At 54.2% G+C, this 21,206-nt stretch overlaps 1 protein-coding gene across 1 annotated transcript in view; it reads left to right on the forward strand.

The window, feature by feature from the left end:
• Positions 1 to 21,206, forward strand: part of SHANK3 (SH3 and multiple ankyrin repeat domains 3) — a 589,500-nt gene that overhangs the window by 302,787 nt on the left and 265,507 nt on the right. The gene's annotated exons all lie outside the window — the stretch shown is intronic.

Consider the following 21,206-nt stretch of genomic DNA (forward strand, 5'->3'; position numbering starts at 1 on the left):
GTGGTGTGTGAGACTGGAGGCGGTGGGGCCCGTTGTGCTGGTGCAAAGGGGCTTGTCCAAGGGGAGGGCGCTGTAGTGTTTCCTAGTGACAGTCAGCCCTGAGGACCTTCTCCTCTCCCTTCAGCAGCCAGATGCTGTACCAGACAACGTGTTGTACCCACTTTGCAAACTTGGTCCTGAACTGGGAGCCTCATGCCCCTGTTCTGTGCAGTCCCTAAGGCAGCTGAGGCTTGATCCATTCACAGTCTGGGGATTAGCTGCTAGCCCGGCAGGTGAAGCTGTCTGGGAAACGGAGCAAAGGAGCAGCTCAGGCATGGCACAGAGATCGAGGTCTCTGTGAGCTGCGTGGAGGAGGCAGGCTGGCCCGTTCTGCAGGGGCTGGGACCTGTGCATCGACTCCACATTCAGCTCCAGGGGGATGTAAGGGGCCAGCTGAGCCTGTTGATGATGTAGATTTCATAGATTTCGTAGACATCAGGGCTGGAAGGGACCTCGGGAGATCATCGAGTCCAGCCCCCTGCCCAAAGGGCAGGAAGTCAGCTGGGGTCACAGGATCCCAGCAAGATAAGCATCCAATTTACTCTTGAAGGTGTTCAATGTAGGTGCTTGAACCACCTCCACTGGCAGACTGCTCCAGACCTTGGGGGCTCGGACAGGAAAGAAATTCTTCCTTATGTCCAGCCTGAAACGGTCTTGCAGGAGTTTGTGACCGTTCGACCTCGTCATCCCTTGGGGCGCTCTGGTGAACAGACGTTCCCCCAGATCCTGGTGGTCACCCCGATAAATTTATAGGTGGCCATCAGATCACCCCTGAGCCTACGCTTTTCCAAGCTAAAGAGTCCCATGTCTTGCAGTCCCTTTCATAACCTGTCCAAGCTCCATCTAAAAACTGGCTAGGCATTCTGCCCCTGCTGCTCCCCTCGGGAGGCTGGACCCGATGATTGTGCAAGGTCCCTTCCAGCCCTAATGTCTATGAAACCTTGCTAGAGTGGTTTGGAGCACCCCAATTTCCAGCCTAACTGTTCTTGCGGCCCGTCTATACCTTCGCACTTGTGCCTCGCGTGCAGGGACTTGCGGTGGCTCAGCCAGGAGGTGACCAGTGACCGTATCCAGGCCATTGTCCAGGACGAAGAGACCGAGTTTCCAAGTGACCTGAAGGTGGAATCGTTGGGTCGTCTGGACCGCCCAGCGTAGGAGTAGATGTGTTTAGTCACAGACGCTACCAGCTTGGCCTGGTTTAGCGAGGGGTCACCTTGATGCCCGGGGTTCACTCCGCTTCGGTGAGCAGGTCCCGCATCCTTCAGGCGAGGACAGCGCCCCGCTTCGTTCTTCAGAGCATTTCCCCAGCCCATCAGCATCACTTTGGTTGCAGGTTCCCCATCATTCAGCTCTTCCTGCAAGAGCTCTTTTTTTATATATAGCTATTTGACATGGCAGTAATGAGAGCAGTTGCTTTGAAGACGGTCTGGTCTGTGTGCTTCATAGACATCCCCCGGCCTTTCACCATGGCCCCCGGTCTTCTCAGTGCAAGGGCCATGTCTGAGGCCCTGTCCTGTGGACTGAAATGCCTTAGTCTGAGGTTTTTCAGACCTGTGCAGGATAGCTGGGTTTGATCCATCAGGTTGAACGATCCAGAGATTCCTTCTAGCTTGAACTTTTTCTGGAGAAAAAACTATAATAGTGTGCTGCCCTGTGTGAGGGCTGCGGGGAGGAGGAGGGGGTTCCCTTTCACGCGTGTCTGAGAAGTGTCAGTGGCCGGGTTCGAGGTACTTTTGGGTGTGCTGCAGAGTGGTCCTATGTGCACAGCTGAGGAAAGTTGTCTTTAGTGCCACCAAAGCAGTACCGATCCCTGCCTGAAGCCTGCTTGCAAAGGCATCCGTGGCGTGGGCTGATGGCACGTGGTATTAGAGCCTGGTGGGTGCTGCTCTGCAGCTGTATTGCTCGGGCATGGGAAACATGAAATGAGATGGGAAACAGCTGGAAAGAGGTTCAGGACTGAGCAACAGTTTCTTGAAGGTTAGATAACTGGCTGCTTTTGGCAAGAAGCAAGGGACAGTATCTTCACTGGACCAACTGCAGAGCTGGGGTAGACTTAAACAAGCTTGTGGGTATCAGTGTGCCCTTCCCCAGGTCTTCGGGAGAGAAGCAGAGACAGCCAAGCTCCACAGCAGATGGAAGAAGGCTTGTGTAAAATTCTCTCTCTTTCTGCAGTCATTAGACACCTGAAAAGCACATCATGCAAAAGCAATGAAAAGAGACTTATGAATTTTCCATGACAGCGGCATGGAGGGTTTGGCGTGAGAAACAAAACATCCCAAGAGCGAGATCAGCAATAATATCCCAAGGGAAGAGGACACCACTGCAACCTGCCAGACACCTACAGCTACCCTGGCCAGAGCCCTGGGGAGCATAGGAGAGGGAACAATCCTGTCCAGGTCCTCAGGCAGGGGAGGGGGATGCCAACGTGGTAGCAGACATGCCTTGATAGGAAAAGCACAGTAGCCGTACAGGACTGGAGTAGGCCCAGATCTCCCTGTGCATCCTGGCTCTGGGTGGCCAGTCCTACGTGCTTCAGAGGAGGGGGCTCAAGCCCACTTGCCTGTGGAAGAACCAACCCAATGGGTGTGTTTCTCCTTGCACCTGTCGCCCATGTCTGGCTCTGCCCTGACACAGGGCGGTCTGCAGTTCTCTCACCTCGCAGAGCTCCCACCATCGTACTATTCCTGCAGTGCCTGGTCTTGTTTGGAGTCCAAACCTTTCATTTTGTAAGTCGTGACATTATTCACTTCTCTTTCTGTTGCAGCCCCTCACTCCTGAGGGGCGGGAAGCGGACACTGGTCCTTGCAGCGCTGCTTTTGACCATCCATTATCTCGTGCACCCACATCATTCATGCCCTAGCATGCACCTCTGCACAAAACCATTCTTGTCTCTCCAGCCTCTGCTCGCAGGGGAGCCTTTCCCTGCTCTGATCACTCTTCCTGCTCTTCCCTGGGCTGCTTCCATGTCTGTTATAAATAGCAATTTCCCATCTCTGACTTCAGTGTTTCCTGATGGGTCTTGCAGTTATAGCTAATATGGTTAATCAATTTGAGATGCAGAAGTGAAGATGGAGGCATTCAATACTATTTGCAACCCCTTCTAAATTTTACAGAAAAGCAACCTTTTACTTTCAGGAACAGGTAATTAAAGTGTCTTATTGTGCTGAGAGTAAGCAACCATCTGAACCATGCTAATCTCTGAGCATGAAGTTTTTGGGATGGGTAAGCTATTTTTTTCTTTACGTAGATATATATTTTTGTTTGTCCCTTTTCCAGAGAGCTGCAGTCAGATACATCAGTGCCTTGTATTTGGTGTTTCTCAGTAAATGTGAATATATTCGATTAATATATTCGATTTACCCCTTAATTTATTCCAGCTGCACCAAGGGCATCTTGCAGCCAGTCCCCTCCCATGTATTACAGGAGTAGGCTGTTAGTTAGTACTGTGGAAGACCACAGCTGTTCCCGGATGCCGGGAGGGTCCAAGGCTCGGCTGATGGAAGCTGAGCTTGGCTCTGGCAGAGTCCGGGGCGGTGCGGATTGACGCCAGCTGACATGGGGCAGGGGCCAGTGGTTTTTAGCCAAGCCCTAGAGGCTTTCCAAGTCAAAAGTGAGGTGACCATGGTCCCTTGAGAGGAAGGTGCTACAGCAATCGTTCTCAAACTTTTTTTCGCGGACCACTTAATAAACTTTTTTTGTTTTACAAATCAAAGCACACAACTCGTATTTTAATATCAGTAGTCTTACCTTCCGAATGCAATGGATGTACCTGCTTTTTTGAGCAAAGTTCTGGGCAGTTGGGTGTAATGTTTGCCAGCTTTAGCCTTAGGTCACCTTTCTGCGGACAGCTGGACTGGAGCTCGCGGGCCACGGTTTGGCAACCTGTGCTGCAGAGTCTGGCTGTCACGGGGGCCTGCGAGCCCGTCTAGATGCAGAGGTTGGGAACCTGGAAACAAAGGACATCACGACCCCTCCGTCAGGGAGGTGGGTATAATACGTGGAGGAGGGAGAGTAGCTTGTTAGACTCCTATCAGCTTTCTGTAATATTGTTTATGGCATAAAATCAATCAAGAATTAAAGAAAGAAATCTAACGAGCATGGTGCAATGGGACGAGGTGCCAAAAGCTGCCTTTGTGGAAAGAAGAAATGGAAATCCCCTTAGGACTCGGAGAGACGGTAATCCCTTCACAGTTATTAAGACTGCTACCAGTTTGCATTGTAAACCCTATTTTTCACTCTAGTAAACTTTGGCTGAGAGAGGCTGGTTTTGCCCAAAATGCTCCGCCTCCGTCTGATGTCATGTACTGGTGCAGGCTGAAAAAACGTTAGTGAAAGGCTTTTTTGCATGATAGATCACTGAAAAAACACCAGTTAGCCCTGCCCAAAAGGGCCGTGTGGGATGTGCTGCCAATTCTGGGGCCATTAATGCTAGCAAGAAATGCACCAGGGATCCTTCCCTGTTACCCTGCTCTAGGTTTCATAGTTTCATCGTTTCTAGGGTCAGAAGGGACCTGAGCAGATCATCTAGTCCAACCCCCTGCCATGGCAGGAAAGAGTACTGGGGTCAAACGACCCCAGCAAGGTGTTCATCCAGCCTCCTCTTAAAGAGCTCCAGGGTAGGAGCCAGCACCACTTCTCTTGGAAGTTGGTTCCAGACCCTAGCCGCCCTGACCGTGAAGTAGCACTTCCTGATATCTAGCCTAAATCTCCCCTCTGCCAGCTTGTGACCGTTATTCCTGGTCACTCCTGGCGGTGCTCGGGGGAACAGGGACTCCCCCAGTGCCTGCCAGTCCCCCCCGACTAGTTTATAACAGGCCACAAGATCCCCCTCAGGCTTCTCTTTTGGAGGCTGAACAGGTTCAGGTCCCGTTGCCTCTCCTCGTAGGCCCTGCCCTGCTGTCCCCTGATCATACGAGTGGCCTCCTCTGGACCCTCTCCATGCTGTCAACATCCCTCTTGAAGTGTGGCACCCAGAACTGGAGCGACCACTCTCCTTGGACACCCGGCTCCCCTCCCCTCCGGGACCTCAGCGCTTCTCCAACTATTCTCCTTAGCTCGTTGAAGTCTGCCCTCCTAAAATCTAGGGCCGCTGCCTTACTGCATGCCTTTGCCACCTTGCGCTGGATGGTGAATCCCAGCAGGCGATGATCGCTGTCGCCCAGGTGGTCGAGCACCCGCAGCCCCTGCACCAGGTTGTCGCCCGTGGCCAGCACCAGGTCCAACAAGGCATCTCCCCGGTGGGGCTGTGCCCCCCCCGGGTTAGATGGAGGTCCTGCACTCTGGCCAAGACCCTGTGTGAGCGGTCAGACCTGGCTGACTGCTCTTCCCAGCAGATGTCCGGGAAGTTCAGGTCCCCCATGGCTACCACGTCCTTAGCCTTCACTACCTCTGTGAGCTGACCCAGGAATTCCTGGTCAAGCTCTTCCCCCTGGATGGGAGGTCTGTAGTAGACCCCCGCCGTTAAGTCCCTTTCCCCTCGACTGCCTTGTACCCTAACCCAAAGCACCTCAGAGTGCCCCTCCCCTGGCTCCTTGCTAATTAACGCGGATGTGTATTCCTCCTTAATATAGAGCGTCACGCCCCCACCTCTCCTTCCTATCCTGTCCCTCCTGTACATCCTATAGCCCTTGACATTCACCGCCCAGTCATGCGTTGCGTCCCACCACGTTTCCGTGATCCCCACTATGTCCGGGCTTGTTGCCCATAATACGAGCATTTGTGTAGAGGTATTTGAGGCCTCCTGTGGGTGTGTGTACTGACCCCCTAGTCCCAGCGTTACGCTGGCCCCTCTCTGTTACCTGTTTGTTTGCTTCGCTCGTCGGTCTGGGCCGGGCTGTAGTTGTGGGTGCTGTTTGGTCTGGCAGTCTGATGTTTCTTCCGCCCTCATCTTCCCCTTCCCCTGACGAGCCTAGTTTAAAGCCCGCCGGAGGAGGTCCGCCAACCTAGAAAAGAACACGCTTACCTTTAGGGGAAAGGTGGAGCCTGTCCCATCCCAGCATGTCTCTCGTCGTGATGTGCCGGTCGTGGCTGAGGAAGCCAAAGCCCTCCTCGAAGCACCATTCCTGCAGCCGCCAGTTGGTCTCCACGATGCACGTTTCATGCCGTCTGCCTTGTCCGCTCACTGGCAGGATAGAAGAGAAAACCACCTGTGCGCCCATCTCCTTCAGCACACACCCCAGAGCGTGGTAGTCCTCCATCAGGCGATCAGGGCTCCTCCTGGCCGCATCGTTAGTGCCCACATGGACTAGGACCATGGGATAATAATCGGTGGGCTGGATTATGGTCTGGAGCATCCCTTTCACGTCCTGAATCCTCACTTCAGGTAGGCAGTAGACCTCGCGTGCTGAGGGGTCCCGGCGACAGATGGGGCCCTCCGTACCTCTCAGGATGGAGTCACTGATGACGATCACGCGACGCTTCTTCCTCCTGGCCTTCTTGCCTCCTTCAGCTTGCACAGGACATGGTGATCGTGGAGTTGCCTCCTCCCCAGTTTCGTCCTCTCCTTCCTCCTCCTCCTGGGCTGCCAGGGCTTCGAACCTGTTCTCCAGCCGGCCTGGAGGAACTGGTGCTGCCGTGTCTCGAGCAGCCCTGGCACGGGAGGTGACCGTCTGCCACTTAGCAGCGGAGGGCTCATCTTGAGGTGCATGCTCCTTGGTCGTACAACCCTGCAGGGAAAGAAAGTAGCTGTCAATTTCTTCCTCTGCCTTCCTGATTCCCCTCCGCCTGCTAACCTCCTCCTGGAGCTCCCTCACCTGCACCTCCAGGGCCCTAAGGTGGGCGCCTGCAGGACAGGTGTGGGGGGTCTCCAGTCCCTGTCCCCCCAGGCCTTGCTGGGCAGCTCCCGCAGGCCAGGGGGTTGGGGGATGCCAGCCCCCCCGCGGGCTCCGTCTGGGTGGAGGCCTCAGACAAGCCCCGGGAAGGCCGCGCCCCCCGGGCAGGGGCCCTGGTAGCACTCCGTGTTGACACCATCGTAGGAGTCGCTGAGTTTCTAGCTGAGATCGGGTCCTCTGGCCCGCACTAACACGAGTCAGCCTCTGGGCCCCTCCTGCTCCCCCTCCGGCGCAAACGCTGGCACAAATGCCGGCGCGCTCTTACAGACCGCGCCTGTTTGCGCGGCTCGGGAGCGTGGCTCCCTACCGGCTCAGCTAAGAGGGATCCGGGGGGCTTCCCCTCCGGATTCGGCTCAGCTGCGTCAGTCCCTCTGCCCCACTTACCTTAGGGGGATCAGCTGCTGCTGCCCCCGCTGCTGCTCCGTTTGCTTCTGCTGCTCTCGCCTCCGCTCCGGGTCACGTAAGGGGGCACGTGTGTGTAAGACACACGTGTGCCTGTGTCCTTCCTCTCCCCGCTGCTCCTAGCTCCTGAGGTGTGGGGACTGCTGGACTGGAAGGGCCCCTGAGACTGAAAGCACCACATTATATTGGGGATTGTGGTTGTGTCAGGGGTGACTAATTTTGCCAATAGGTCAGACCATGGATTTGTGTGGGATGACTTGGAGAAGGATGATTGTAGCTCAAGTAGGGGCTTGGACTAGGTCCCTTCCAGCCCTGCTGCTTTGTGGTTTCTATAAAATCCCTTTCGGAAACAGATGAACCTGTGTTAAAAGGGGCTTGGGTCTTTTGCTCCTTTGCTCCTATAGAAAAGCTCTTCTGGAACCTCAGTGCTTTGGAAGTTAGAAACCTTATTCCAATTTCCGGTCAAATGTAGTCATGGCCAATTTATATCCATTGGGCTTTTGCTTGCACTTCTCTTTTGCTTAACTATCCCATTCCTTCCTTGATGTTTAGCTGTGTTACCTGCTTGTAGAGAGCAGTCATAACCCCTCTCAGTCTTGACTTTGCCAGGCTACACAAGCCAAACTCATCTGGTCTCTTTCCAGGGGATCAGCTCTCATGCACAAAATCATAGAAAATGAGGGTTGAAGGGACCTCAGGAGGCCACATCTAGTCCTCCTGCTCGAAGTAGGACCAGCCCTAAATATATCATCCCAGCCCAGGCTTTGTCTACCCAGTGTTTAAAACCTTTTAGGATGAAGATGCTGCCACCTCCCTGGGGAGCCTGTTCCTGTGCTTCACTGCCCTCTTAGTGAGAGTTTTTCCTAATATCCAACCTCAACTTCCCTTGTTGCAGCTTGAGCCCATTGCTCCTTGTCCTGCCATATGCCCCCACTGAGATCAGTCCGGCTCCATCCTCTTTGCAGCCCTGCTGCAGGGAGTTGGAGGCTGCTATTCAATCCCCCTCAGTCTTCTCTTCTGTAGACTGAATCAGTCTAGTTCCCTCAGCCTCTCCTCACCAGTCCTGTCCCCCCAGGCATTTTCATCGCCCTCCTCTGGACTCTCTTCAGTGTGTCCACATCCTTTCTTATACCACAGCTGGACACAGGAATCCAGATGTGGCCGCCCCAGTGCTAAATAGAGGGGAAGGTTCACTGCCCTCGATCTGCTGGCAATGCCCCTACCAATGCAGCCCACGATGCCAGTAACCTTCTTGGCACCAAGGGCGCACTGCTGGCTCTTGTTCAGCTTCTTGTCCCCTGTCTCCCCAGGTCCTTTTCTGCAGCTGCTGTCCAGCCTGTCACCCCCAGCCTGCACCGGTGCATGGGCTTGCACACATGCATGTCCTGCATCATCCCCATGGCCTGCTCTGCATCTGCTTCAGTTTGAAGCCATCTTCCTTGAATGTGGGTGACTGGAGCTCTGCATAATGACATGCAAATATTGATGTCTGCTGCAAATATCCGGTCTGAACCATCCGGGGTGGATCCGGGGGGTGCAGTGGTTCAGTTACACCCCCTCCCCTGCTGTTGATTCCTGCTCCAGCCAGACCTAAAAAGCAACTGCCTGGGAGGCGCAGTGGCATTTCTATTCAGACAGGGCTGAAGGAGTCCATTGACTTCGTGGCTCATTATCCTCTTCCCTCGTTCCTGCTAAACTCCTTCCACTCCTCGGGTATGAACAGCCCGCTCTCCTTTTTAATTGCCTTAGTGTTTCACTATTCAAACAATCTTTTCTCCTGCAGTGTTGCTATCTCTTAGCCATGCCTAGTCATGTCTCTCTCTCATTTCACGGCTCTGTAGACTGTTTTATGCTCTAGCTAAAAACCTTAACTCAGGTGTGGCTACATTAACTCAGGTGTAGAAATGTCTGACAGTGAAGAATTGGAGGCACTGTCAAGACGCGCAAGACAGCTAGATGTCATTTCATGAATCTGAGTCTGAGATGTGTATTTAACTATAATGACTACATCTTTTGACTATTTTTTCCTAGTTTGTTGTTTTTTTTAAAATAGTACATATCTAGCAAATTAGTGCATATTCCAATAGCTGTATTTGTTTTGGCTTAGATCTTAAACGGAATACTGTAGTGCTAGCCCCCTAGGATATTAGTACAACTTCTAGTTTCTCTTTAGTTGGAGAAAAAATGCATTGCGTTCTATGTAATGATATGTTGCATCTTCTGCACCCCCGTTTCAAATCCTAGATCTGCCTGTGGACCCATCGTAGGATTGCATTTGCTTTTCCCTTAGCTGCACCATACTGGTAGGTCATAGTCATCCAGTGCTCAGGTACTACACCTGTGTCCTTCTCGGTCATTTCCAACCGATGAACTCCCAGGTTACAGCAGAAACTTTTATTAATCCCAAAGTGCAAGACATTGTACTAGGTACTATTGGATTTCATGCCATAAAATTACCCCAGCCCCAAGGCCATTTAGTTCTTTTTGCATGATATTTCCCTCCTCTCTATATTGCTGATACCTCTGAACTTCATATCATTAGCTGATTTCATTGGTGCATTTTTGCAGTTTGTGTTGGTGTCCTTAATGAAAATATTAATGATCTGTGCCAAGGCAGGCCCTTGAGGAACTCCAGCAATAACAGCTCTCCGGTACAGCTCTTCCCCTGTCAGAACTGCATGTTGTCATCTCCTTTTCCCCCTTACCAACATTACAATTCTGCTAATCCCACATTCGCCTAATAATTTCCCACCTTGGCACCGGTGTCTCCCCTCATGGGGTGGACATTGGCTTCCAGGCCCCAATTCAGGGCAGTGTTGCAGCCCCTGAGGATGGATCTTGAATCCCAGGCTGGAGCTGATAGGACCCTGATTCAGCGCGGCTATTTGTTGTCCTGGGATGACTGTATCAACATGTGTTGGGGCTCTTCCCCCAGGGGAGCTTCTCCTACACCTCTACCTTTCCCCTTCTCCGGCAGCCAGCATGAGTTCCTCACTGCCATCCTCTCTGGCTTGAGGGACCTATAGTTACAGCATAGAGGGCACATCTGCATGTCTATTAATGAACCTTAGATACTTTGCATTTAGTTTAGTATTTCCTTAATAAAATACTAACTAAATGCATAGTACCTAGATTTACTTTGTGGTAGCTCTGGCGATCGATTATTTAGTGATGCTTACTGCATGTTAGCCTAATAACACTATGCAGTAGGCTACTAGCAGGTTTTTGCCATGACATGCTACTGCACATTGTTTTTAGGTTAATGCGCAGTAAGCGTCTCATGTAGACGTGCCCACTGAGTCTGAAGTGACTTTATGCAGCACACACCTCCCCTACACGCATTTTCTCCAGGTGAGCCTGGAGGCTCAGTGTCGTTGTTGCTTCCCCTTCTGGGGGTGTGAAGCCTTCCATGAGTAGCTGGACACCTTGTTGAAGCTGTAGACCTTAGCACTTGCTTTGGTCTAAGGGAAGGCTCGTAGGCTGCTTGATATTCTGCAGCCCAAGCAAATGTGCCTTTGAACGAGGGAGTGCTGCAGCTCGCAGGAGTGTGCGTGCATGCGTGGGCAGTGAGCCTTTGGCCTTCCAAAGAGCGTGGAGTATTCCTGTGGCCAGACGCAAGACACGTCACGCGGTCGGCACTGCTGGATACCTGCCCAGAACAGACACCCAGCACCGCGGCGTGCTGAGGCTGGAGGCTAGCTGCTCTGCAGGGAGGGGTGCCTGTGATGGAGCAGCACTGGCAGAGCTGTGCAATTGTTTGTGAACCTATTTCCATGTGCGGATGCCATCCGGTGAGTGCACCTTCCAGGGGACAGCCCCGCTCTAAGGGCCGCGTCATACCCCATGCTCTCACTTTCGCTGTGCGCTCAGCCTATGGAGGAATTGCCTCGTGTTCCCGACTCTGGGGCTTTCCCCGAGCAAAGGAAAGAGCAGGTGGACTTGGGAAAGACCCCACACCTGTTTCTTTTGGTCCAGGAGAAGGGTGTGTTCTCCCTATGCATCCGTGCGTCACGAGTTTGCACTGTGGCATCAGTCACCAAAATGTAAGTTTTCTGCAGATCTGAAGGATAAACTGCCCCTGTCTGCCCAGCCTGGTGCAGTCAAGTCTTCCTCTACCTGTTATTTGCATCATGGTAGTGCCCAGGGACCCCAGTCGTGAACCAGGACCTCCTCATGCTGGGCACAGTACTAACCGCTACAGATGCAGGCACTCCCTGCAAAGCTTGGAGTCGAATGGCAGTAACAGACGATAACAGATGAACCCAGAGGTGTGCTGAGATGTCACTGACATCTCCTGAGCTGTCCACATTGCAGGACTGTGCAGGGAACGAGGCTGCTTGTCATTGCTACAGCCGAGAGCTACTGTACTGCTTGGTGCGTGCTGTGCAATTCCCAAGGGAACTGGAGGAGTACCAAGGGCCTCTGGTCTGTGCCGGCGTGGGAAGGGCCTGGACTGGATCAGGACTTCTTGTCTCTGTTCCCTCCTCCTCGTCAGGGAAGCACGTGTGAAAGAAAACTGGGAATTAGGCAAAAGTCTGCTGATTGCTGTGGCCTGCAGTCGGGATTCTCCAACTGCGTTAGGCAAGTGCCTGTGCCATTAGTCCTGTTTCTCAGTTTACTGGATCTCCTGACTCTGGCTTGGGGCAAGACTTCATTGAGAGCCTAAGATTTGGGGGCCAAGAGTTTGGCTTCTGGATGCTGAGATCACTCTACTGAAGGCGTTCACCGGGCACCTAGACAATGCTATTAGAAAGCAGATGGGACAGGTCTGCTCAAAAAGCTGGGAGAAGGGATGCATGTGCAATACGGCAGGGATGAGAGCCTGACTCCCGTAGGGGTGTTGGTTGTAGCCGTGTTGGTCTAGGGGCACAGGGCAGACGAGGCTCTTTGGGTAAATCCCATCTAATAAGAGATCACCTGATTTACCCAAAGAGCCTTGATTCCCCGAGTGCAGCCAGAGCTGGCGTGCGCTGGTGGGACCCATTTGTCTTCCAGCTCCACTCTCTGCCCTCCAAGGAAAGGGCTGGCAGCCTTTGCTCCCCCGTGGCTGTGGGCTGCAGGAGAAAATATTATTTGGGGGGGCTGTACATGGCAGGGTGGAGGAGCGCGCGACAAGTGCACTGGGCATGGTGCTGCAACGGCAGGTCATAGCAATGGAGCCGTGCAAGGCTGACCACGCGTGGGGACCCGGCGGCATATTGGTGCTGCTGCTGTCGCCAGCTGCCATGCAATTAGTCTGGGGGGGCTACATGCCGTTTGCCCCAGTCTTCTGCCACCTATGCCTGTGGCAGACGTGGTTTTGAAAGGCTTTTCCCATGTTTCTTTTCTCTCCCACCGTAACTTCCTCTGCCAGGGGACGGTGACGTTGCCCAAGCAAATGTGCTGGGCTGAGCGCACTCTTGCAAGATGTTTTTGCGTAGCGGCATTCCCTGCCGCCACAGCGTCTCTCCAGCGAGGAAGTGGGGCACCCAGGACGAAGAAAGGGAAACTTAGCCAGGCACCGTGTCTGCATTCACAGGCATCGTGAATCGGTGCACTCGCTTCCCTGGTCGCTGCGGTGCTCGCAGGACGTGGCTGTGCTGCCTTTCCTGCCTCGAAAGCGGTGGGGATTGTCCCTCCTACTTCCCGAATTGTGTTTCTCTCTTTTGAGGTTTTTGCAATGACACTTGACTGGAATTCCAAGCGCAGAAGGTGATTTTTTTTTTTTCAAGCCGGTTTACATGCATTTTAGCTCTAAGCTGATAACAAGTTTAATTGGGCTTAATCAACTCTGCTTCATTAACAGTCTCCCTGAGCTACAACGAAGTGGGACTCTTGTGTGCCATTTGCAAGTCACATAAGCAGGCCGTAAAAATGTCATATTCCTCCTTTGACATTGATATCTGAGAGACTGTTCGCAGAATCCTTATCAACTTGTCACTTGTGAACGAGATTTCCGCTCTCAAGTCAACCAGGCAAGATACCATCAGCACTCCTCTACTCCATCGGATATGCGGTATTTGCCACTCGGTTCCCGTCAGGCTGGAGAGCAGCGAGCGCGTGCCCGTGTCTGTTCGGGTGCAGCCGGGGAGGGGCGGCAAGGCGTGTTTCAGGACGGCAGCGGGGAAGCTGTTCCTGGCTTGGATCGACTTGGCTGGATTCGTGAGCCTTGTTCCTTCTCCAAGGGGGAGGAGAAAGAGCGTGTTCGACTAGCGCAGAAAATTGCCTCCATCTGGTCAGCCTCTTCCTGACAGCTTGGTCGGCATGGCTTCATCTCTCGGACGCCTTGCAGGAGGCGCGTTTCTCTCAGTTCAGCCTTTCTCTTCTTAAGGGAAATATTTCCTTGTGGAAGAAATGCATCTGTCTTTACCTTGTACTATAACCCAGTCTCTTTTTCTCTGGGCCTCCTCTTCCAGCAATGCATCCCATGCGCATGCTGCTTCTGGAGGGAAAAATACAAGATCCATCTATTTAAATGAGGCACTGAGGAAGGTTTCTTTGGCAGCATTTTCACCACTCCTGGACCAGTGGTTCTCAACCTGTCTGGCCTCGGGGCCCCTCCACAATGTGTATGAAGTGAGCGGCACCCCACTTCATGAAGTAATTTGCGTGCTACCGTGCGTATAGCCTTGCAGAGGGGCTGGGCCATGGGGTGGGGAATCAGCCAGGCAGGGGCAAGCCGGAGCCTGTGCTTCTCCGCTTGTCCCCTCACCTTTTCAAAGGCTCTCGCAGCACCCCAAGATGCCATGGTGCCTGGGTTGCAATCACTGTCCTACTTTCTTCTGAATTGCTCCCCTTATCTACCTCTGTCTGCACTTGCAGCAGACAGGTCTGCCTCTAAGGTTTGCATCAAAAAATAAGTGAGTTGATGCTTCGAACGGTTTCAAGGGGAACGTTTTCAGGGGGGGAGAGGCTTCATTTTGCTGCTTGCCAGCTTCCCTTCTCCAGGTTTGTTCTAGCAAGTGGACGTCTCTGAACTCAGTGTCATTGTCCGCTGGTGCCACAGAAAGTCCTGGATCGACATCCCTGCCTGGTCTCAGGTGCTGCCTGCTCGTCTCCTGGCGCGTCTGACAGCTGCCCTTTCAGGGCAGTTGTGGTCTCAGTCTCTCTCTCTCTCGGCAGTTTGATCTCGGTCACTGCCTTTCAGCCTGTGATTAACTTTTGCTGTCATTTGCCTTTGCTGCCAAATGTCCTTGGTGGGAGCAGCAGCTGGTCCGGATGCAGATGCCAGGCTGGTATCTGGCTCCACCGGCCCCTCTCCTTGCAAGCCCACGCCGGCCTCTCGCTGCAGCCCTGTCTCCCCAGTGATTTCCCCTGGTGCCTTTGAGGATACGGACGCCCCAGCTTCAGCAGTGCCAAACCGTGCTCTTCATTTAGCATCTGCCCCGCATGCCCTACGCCTCGGCTTCTGCCGCTTGCCGGCTGGGCTGCCCCATCCTGCCCTGCTGCAACGTGCCCGTGGGCGTTTTTGTGGTCATACTTATTTCTGGTCATGTACCGTCTTTCTGCTTGTTTTTGCCTGTTTGTAAATACACAAGCTCATAATCGACTGAGAGCCTTTCCAGTTGACCTTTTAAATCTTTGTCTTAAGGGAGCCCGTCGTTCCGCCGTGCTCCTTGCTTTGTCCTCCCAGCTATTATAACTCTCAGTGTAGTTTTCACTTAACAGAAATGGGTTCTTGTGTAAGCAAACCAGTGACAAGTGATTCATCCTGCCCTCCACTGCTGCTGGAAGCCCGTGCTGCACGTGCACCGGGGATCTGCACCCAGGAGCCGTCCCCTTGCTGTCCCCAGGAAGCCCCAGCCCCGCTCATGCCTCGCTTGGTTCCTAAAGCACTTGTCAGTCGCTTTTTGCTTCGGGTGAGATCTGCGGGCTGTTCCTCTCGGGGCTCTTCAGCCACATCTTCACCCAGCTGGGCCACGTGTCCTCCACCTGATTTACCCGCTGGGGGGTTGCGACGCCTCCAGTGCGTGCTAGTTGTTCCTGAGAGCCTGTGGCATGACCAAACTAGTTTGCAAATCACCTCGCCGATGGTTGTTCCAGGAGTAGTACCAGGGCACCCGCGTTCCCTGTCCAGGGGCTCTGCCTGTAGGTGCTGCGTCCCCGCTGGCTGTGCCTTTCCAGGACTCTGCATATGCACCGCTAGGTCTCGCTCCATTCAGGTGAAAGGCAACTTCCGATGCATATGTCAAAGGTCCTGTCTTGGGTGTATAGGAAGCTCTGTTTATACCTTTTACTTTGCTTTGCTCCGTGGCCCTGCTTTCCAGATCTGCTGCTGATTTAGGAAAGCTGTAGTATAGACTTTGTTCAGCCCCTTGTCTGTCATGTCTCTGGGGACACTTGCCAGCTGCTGGGAGAGGGACCCTGCCCAGACAGTGCTTGGTGGTGAGCAGTTACTAAGTGGTTTGTCTGTGTGGCTCCCCACGACCCACCTTCTTCCTGTCCTGCTGCCCTGACCGAGCCAAGGCTTGTCTACACAGGGACACTTAAGGCGGTTAATGCCAATGAACTTTTAAAATAGTTCAGTTAAACTACATTGAACTGCTGCCTGGCCTCGGGCTCTGACTCAGGGGGTGCATCTACACATGCACTTCACTGTAGAGTTGACTAATTAGTTCCACAATAAAGCATCACCAACTACACATGCACCTGTATTGGGGCACAGTAAATTAATTAACTGTGCCATAGTACAGTGCGGTCCAGGACAAGTACTATACCCTGGCAGAATAACTTACTCCACCAAAATGCATGTGTAGATGGTGACTGGGGCTGACTGGGCTATGAGGATGCTACTGTGTGGGCATTGCCTGCCGCCTAGCCCCGCATTGCAGCACCCTCATGCCCCTGCCAGCCCCAGTGCCACCACCCAGAGCCCAGGGCTGACCCCCCCGGTCCCCTGCCAGCCCAGGGTTGCTCTGCCCTGCCTCAACGTGCTGCAGTCCCCGGTGTGTATGCAGGTGCCTTCATAACATGTGTAGATTGACCCAGGGAGACTTTAATTGGTTTGGTGTAGGTGTGCAATGGAGCTGGATCGCTTTGTGGAAGGGATGATCAGACTGGTGCATACGACTGGACGGCTTCGAGGTACCTCTTGCCTCTGGGACTGAACCTGACCCTCTAGCTCTGGGTTACTGGATGGGGCAGAGCTCCCTAAATCCTCCAGGCTGTTTGTGTCTCTGGGTGCAGGCCAAGGGCCAGAGGTTCATAGATTCATAGATGTAGGGTCAGAAGGGACCTTGCAGATCTTTTAGTCCGACCCCCTGCCCCAGGCAGGAGAGAAAACTGGGCTCATATGACCCCAGCTAGGTAATCATCCAGCCTCCTCCTAAAGACCTCCAGGGTCGGAGCCAGCACCACTTCCCTTGGAAGTTGGTTCCAGATCCTAGCCGCCCTGACCGTGAAGTGGCGCCTCCTGATATCTAGTCTGAACCTGCTCTCTGTCAGCTTACGGCTGTTGTTCCTTGTTACTCTGGGAGGTGCTCGGGGGAACAAGGTCTCTCCCATTCCCTGCTGGTCCCCCCTTAGTAAGTTTATAGACGACCACTAGATCCCCCTCAGCCTTCTCTTGTGGAGGCTGAACAGGTTCAAGTCCTGTCGCCTCTTCTCGTAGGGCCTGCCCTGCTGCCCCCTGACCGTGCGAGTGGCCTCCTCTGGATGCCGGCCCATGTTCATCTCGGCATCAGTGATGACTCCAAGATCTGCCACCGTGCTCTTGAGAAGGGAGTTCCCCAGCCTGTAGGTCTGCTGCTGTTTCCTATTGCCCAGATGCAGCCCCCTGCACTTGCCAGTGTTGAATCCCATCCTATTCTCATTTGCCCACCCCTGTAACCTGCCCTGGTCCAGCTGTATCCTGTCCCTCCCTTTTGGTGTGCCCACCTCACCCCAAGTCTTGGTGTCATCAGCAAATTTGAACAGGTGCTTTTCACCCCCTCGTCCAAGTCGCAGATGACGATGTTGAACAGTGCGGGCCCGAGGACCGAGCCCTGGGGGACCCCCCTGCCCACATCCTTCCAGGTCGAATAGGACCCATCCACCACCACTCTCTGGGTGCAGCCCCCTAACCAATTTGCGACCCGTTGGCCCTAGCAGAAGACAAACGCATCCTGGTGGGGGGCAAGGGGCGGACCTGCCAGCGAGGACTGTTGCACCCTCCAGCACAGCTTAGAGTTGCTCGTGCCTCCCACAGCACCGCCTTGGCCATCACAGTTGTGCCACGCAGCCAGGGAATGGACTCGAAGGAACTTGGCCTTCGAGGGGACACGTGTGACACTTGAGTCACCTTGTAGGTGATTCAAAGAGATGAAATCCTGCAGGCTGGGAGTGCCTGTGCTCACTGGGCCAGGCTGCTGGGGTTTCCCCTGCTAGGATCAGCGGGGAGGTGCCTCCGTGACACCCCTTTGGCCGGTGCCACTGTCGAGATCGGCAGAGCCTGGAGCCCCATGGACACGTGTACAGAAGCTGCTCCTGCCTCGGTCTTATGAATACAGCAGCATTCAGTCTTGCTTCTGGCTTTGGTGTTGTCCGCCGTCTCCCCCAGGCGGGTATCCTCCCAGCGCAGGGCTGCAAAGACAATGTTGATAGGTTGCAGACAAGGTCACCGGCCAAAGCCCTTCCTCCTCACCTCTACCTCGTAGTGATAAAGGAGCCAAGGGGCAGTTGTGGACGACAGCTTGATGCCCTGGGTGCATGGCGCTGTTAAAGCGTCACGCGTGTCCCCTCGAGGGCCGAGTTCCTTCGAGTCCATTCCCTGGCTGCGTGGCGCATCAGTGACGGCCGAGGCGGCACCACGGGGGGCACAAGCAACTCTAAGCAGTGCGGCGAGCGTGCAACAGTCCTCGCTGGCAGGTCCTCCCCTTGCCCCCCCACCGGGATGCATTTGCACCTGTTTGTACTGTGCTATGTTGGCTTCTAGGCCCAGTGCACACTTTGGGAGTGCAGATCTGCATCCTCAAACTCCTCTGCACGTGGTCGAGGGTGGGGTGGCCTCCTGAACACCCCCGAGGAACACACGGTCGTCTTCAGGAGGAAAGACAGTGAACTTTGACATAGTTTTGGCAACAAACAGCTTGCAGGTTGTTAGCTGTCAGGCCTGGGGATTTGGAGACAAGCAGGGAGCACATGCGCAGCCCCAGGGGCGCAGCTGCCAGAAGTCCCCTGGAGCGGGTAGGACTTGGGCACGCATCTGGAATGGGGAGCTTGCAGAGGGGCTCTGTGAAGGAAGCTGGTCCCCGGGGCATCGTCACTGAGCCCGTAGCGCCAGCTCGTGTGCTCCACACGCTGCAGCTGGAGTTGAGTGGGAAGAGCTTGCACTGCTTGTTTCGAAGGCAGAACATGATGCAACCAGACGAGTGTCGCACTGGAGCCGTCATCCGTCTCCATCTGTCTCCCTGTGTTTTGCAGCCGGTGGCGAGGGACTGAAAGGAGCTGGCATTTCCATATGTCGGCACCGTTCCTGCCTTTCAAACTGTCACCATGGGCTGCTCTCCTGTGCGGGGTGACTATAGGCATGTCGGTGAGCATCCAAGGTGATCTCTGCTGATCGGTAGCCCCTGCTTTATATTGAAGCCAAACGGGAACAGAGCCAAGCGGCACAGTTGCCTCGCCTGTGTCATCTGTGCTGTGCCCCTGCCTTCCCTCATCCTCTCCCTTTGCAGCAGGTCCCTCCAGCCTACGCCGAGCTTGGAGGCTGCTTGGGCAGGGAGCAGGTGCCCTGGCAGTGTCCCGGTGCCACCCAACTCTAGTGCTGGGGAAACAAAGTCCCAATTCAAAAGCACCAAGCACAGGGTAAGAGCTTGGCAGGTGAAGAGCGGGATGAGCCCTTGCCTGGGAGCACTCACAGCCAAGGCTTTGTCTTTCAAACCTCTGAGGATAGAGACTCCCCCACCTCTCTGGGGAGCCTGTCTCAGTGCTTCACTGCCCTCTCAGTGAGAGAGTTTTTCCTAATATCCAACCTCAACTTCCCTTGCTGCAGCTTGAGCCCATTGCTCCTTCTGTCATCTGCCCCCACTGAGACCAGCCCAGCTCCATCCTCCTTGCAACCCTGCCACAGGGAGGTGAAGGCTGCTGTTAAATCCCCGCTCAGTCTTCCCTGTGACTGAGGAGTCTCAGCGCCACGGGCTCTGAATTAGGATACCCCGGGACCCTTGAAGTCCTGGCAGGGTCCAGCAGCGCAGGCAAAGGGAAGTGGTGGGACATCCTCTGTGGGCATTGCCAATGGGGAACTTCCCAGCCCGCCGGCATGCAGGGGATGCATGCATGTGGCAAGGGCCCTATGCCTGCTGAGCTGGCATCCTGGCAGAAAATATCCTGCTCTTTGGTGCTTCAGAGCCAGTTCGGCATGTCTGTGCAGTGGACCCGCCAGTGTCGGCTCAGCCAGGCAGAGCCCATGGGGGAGCAGGGTCCGGGCCCACCCTGCATTTCAGGGGCTGTGACACCCAAAGCCACTAGGTGTATCAGGAGGCCCGTGATGAACGGAGGGAGTTCATGTGGCGGGCCAGTAGGGGGTGCTCCTGCGTTGAGCCGCCCACCTCCCTGCACCCGACCACCTTTTAGGCTTCAAATGTCTCTTTATTTTTTCATAGACATTAGGGCTGGAAGGGACCTCGGGAGATCATCGAGTCCAGCCCCCTGCCCAAAGGGCAGGAAGTCAGCTGGGGTCATAGGATCCCAGCAAGATAAGCATCCAATGTACTCTTGAAGGTGTTCAATGTAGGAGCGCCTTATGCTCAGCCGACCCCTCTCCCGGAGCACATTCGCTAGTCTGGGGTAACGTCGCGGCCACCACCCCGAGAAGGGACTGTCTCGGCCCTGTGTCCTCGGGGAAACACAGACCTAATAGTTCGACGGGTACTCGACCTGGTACAGGCACTTGGGGCACATCCCCAAGTCAAGGGGGCAAAAAGTAAAGTCTCCCTTAGTCTGCAGACCTAAGGGGTCTCTTAGGCATAATTTAAACCCACTCCTCAATAAGTCTCCCACACCGGTCAAAAAGGAGAACTTTATTGATTACAAGAGGTGGGGTAAATTAGGGTACAGGATTGAGCAATATCTTAGAAATCCTAAAGAGCAAACAGTGTGGCTGAGGTAGCCTTTTGATCACGCATCTGTGTTACTGCCAGCTAGATATCTAATCCGATTGAGCAGCTTACTCACAAGCATCTTCCAGAGGTCTCCAGTTTCCCCTCGGGAGTTGTGGGGTGAGGGAGAGCTGGGTCCCAATGGCAAGGCTCCTCTGTCTCCCCTGCTTTGCTGCTGCTTCACCTCGTGGCCGAAGAGGAGAGCGCCTCGTCCCCCCCCAACCTATATAGCCCCTGTGACCTCATTCACCTGGTCCGGTGGAGGTCAGCCCCAGTTGGCTGTCAGCCAACCGATTTGAAATACATCACCTGTTACTGGGCAGATTCCAGCTCCCCAGGTAGACGCCCCCCACCCAGGTGGGTGATGCCAGTCCCGTGGGCAGAGGGAGCAGGTCCCCCCCTCCCTCAGGACTGCAGCCAGCTCAGGTTACCTAAAGAGACAGGCTGAGGTGTGAATCCTCTGTGCTGGCCCATCTAATCACATTGTCGCAGGGCAGAGATTTTGGGGAGAAACCAAGGTGGCTTTCTGCCACGCTTCCCCCCCCCGCTTTATAAAGCTTGGATCCGTAGCTTCACAGAGGTATGGAGACAAGCGTGCTAGTTTGGAGGGGTCACTTTTTGACCCTACAGAGAAATTACACAGCACATAATACTGATTTTAACAATAAAATATATAAAACATAACAGCACATTCAGGAACTTCCCTGCCCGAGCGCTCTCACGCAGGCCTGAGTCCATCCAACCCACGACCCAGAGTCCTTTCGTGACAGGGCGTCTGCGACCACGTTCTGGCTTCCCTGGATGTGCCCGATGGTGAAGTCGAACTCCTGAAGCTGCCGGGCCCATCGCTGAAGCTTGGCATTGGAGTTTTGCATCGTCT

The sequence above is a fragment of the Crocodylus siamensis genome, chromosome 4 (assembly GCF_052110815.1).
Source record: "Crocodylus siamensis isolate JL-2025a chromosome 4, ASM5211081v1, whole genome shotgun sequence".
In the NCBI taxonomy this organism is placed as follows: domain Eukaryota; kingdom Metazoa; phylum Chordata; order Crocodylia; family Crocodylidae; genus Crocodylus; species Crocodylus siamensis.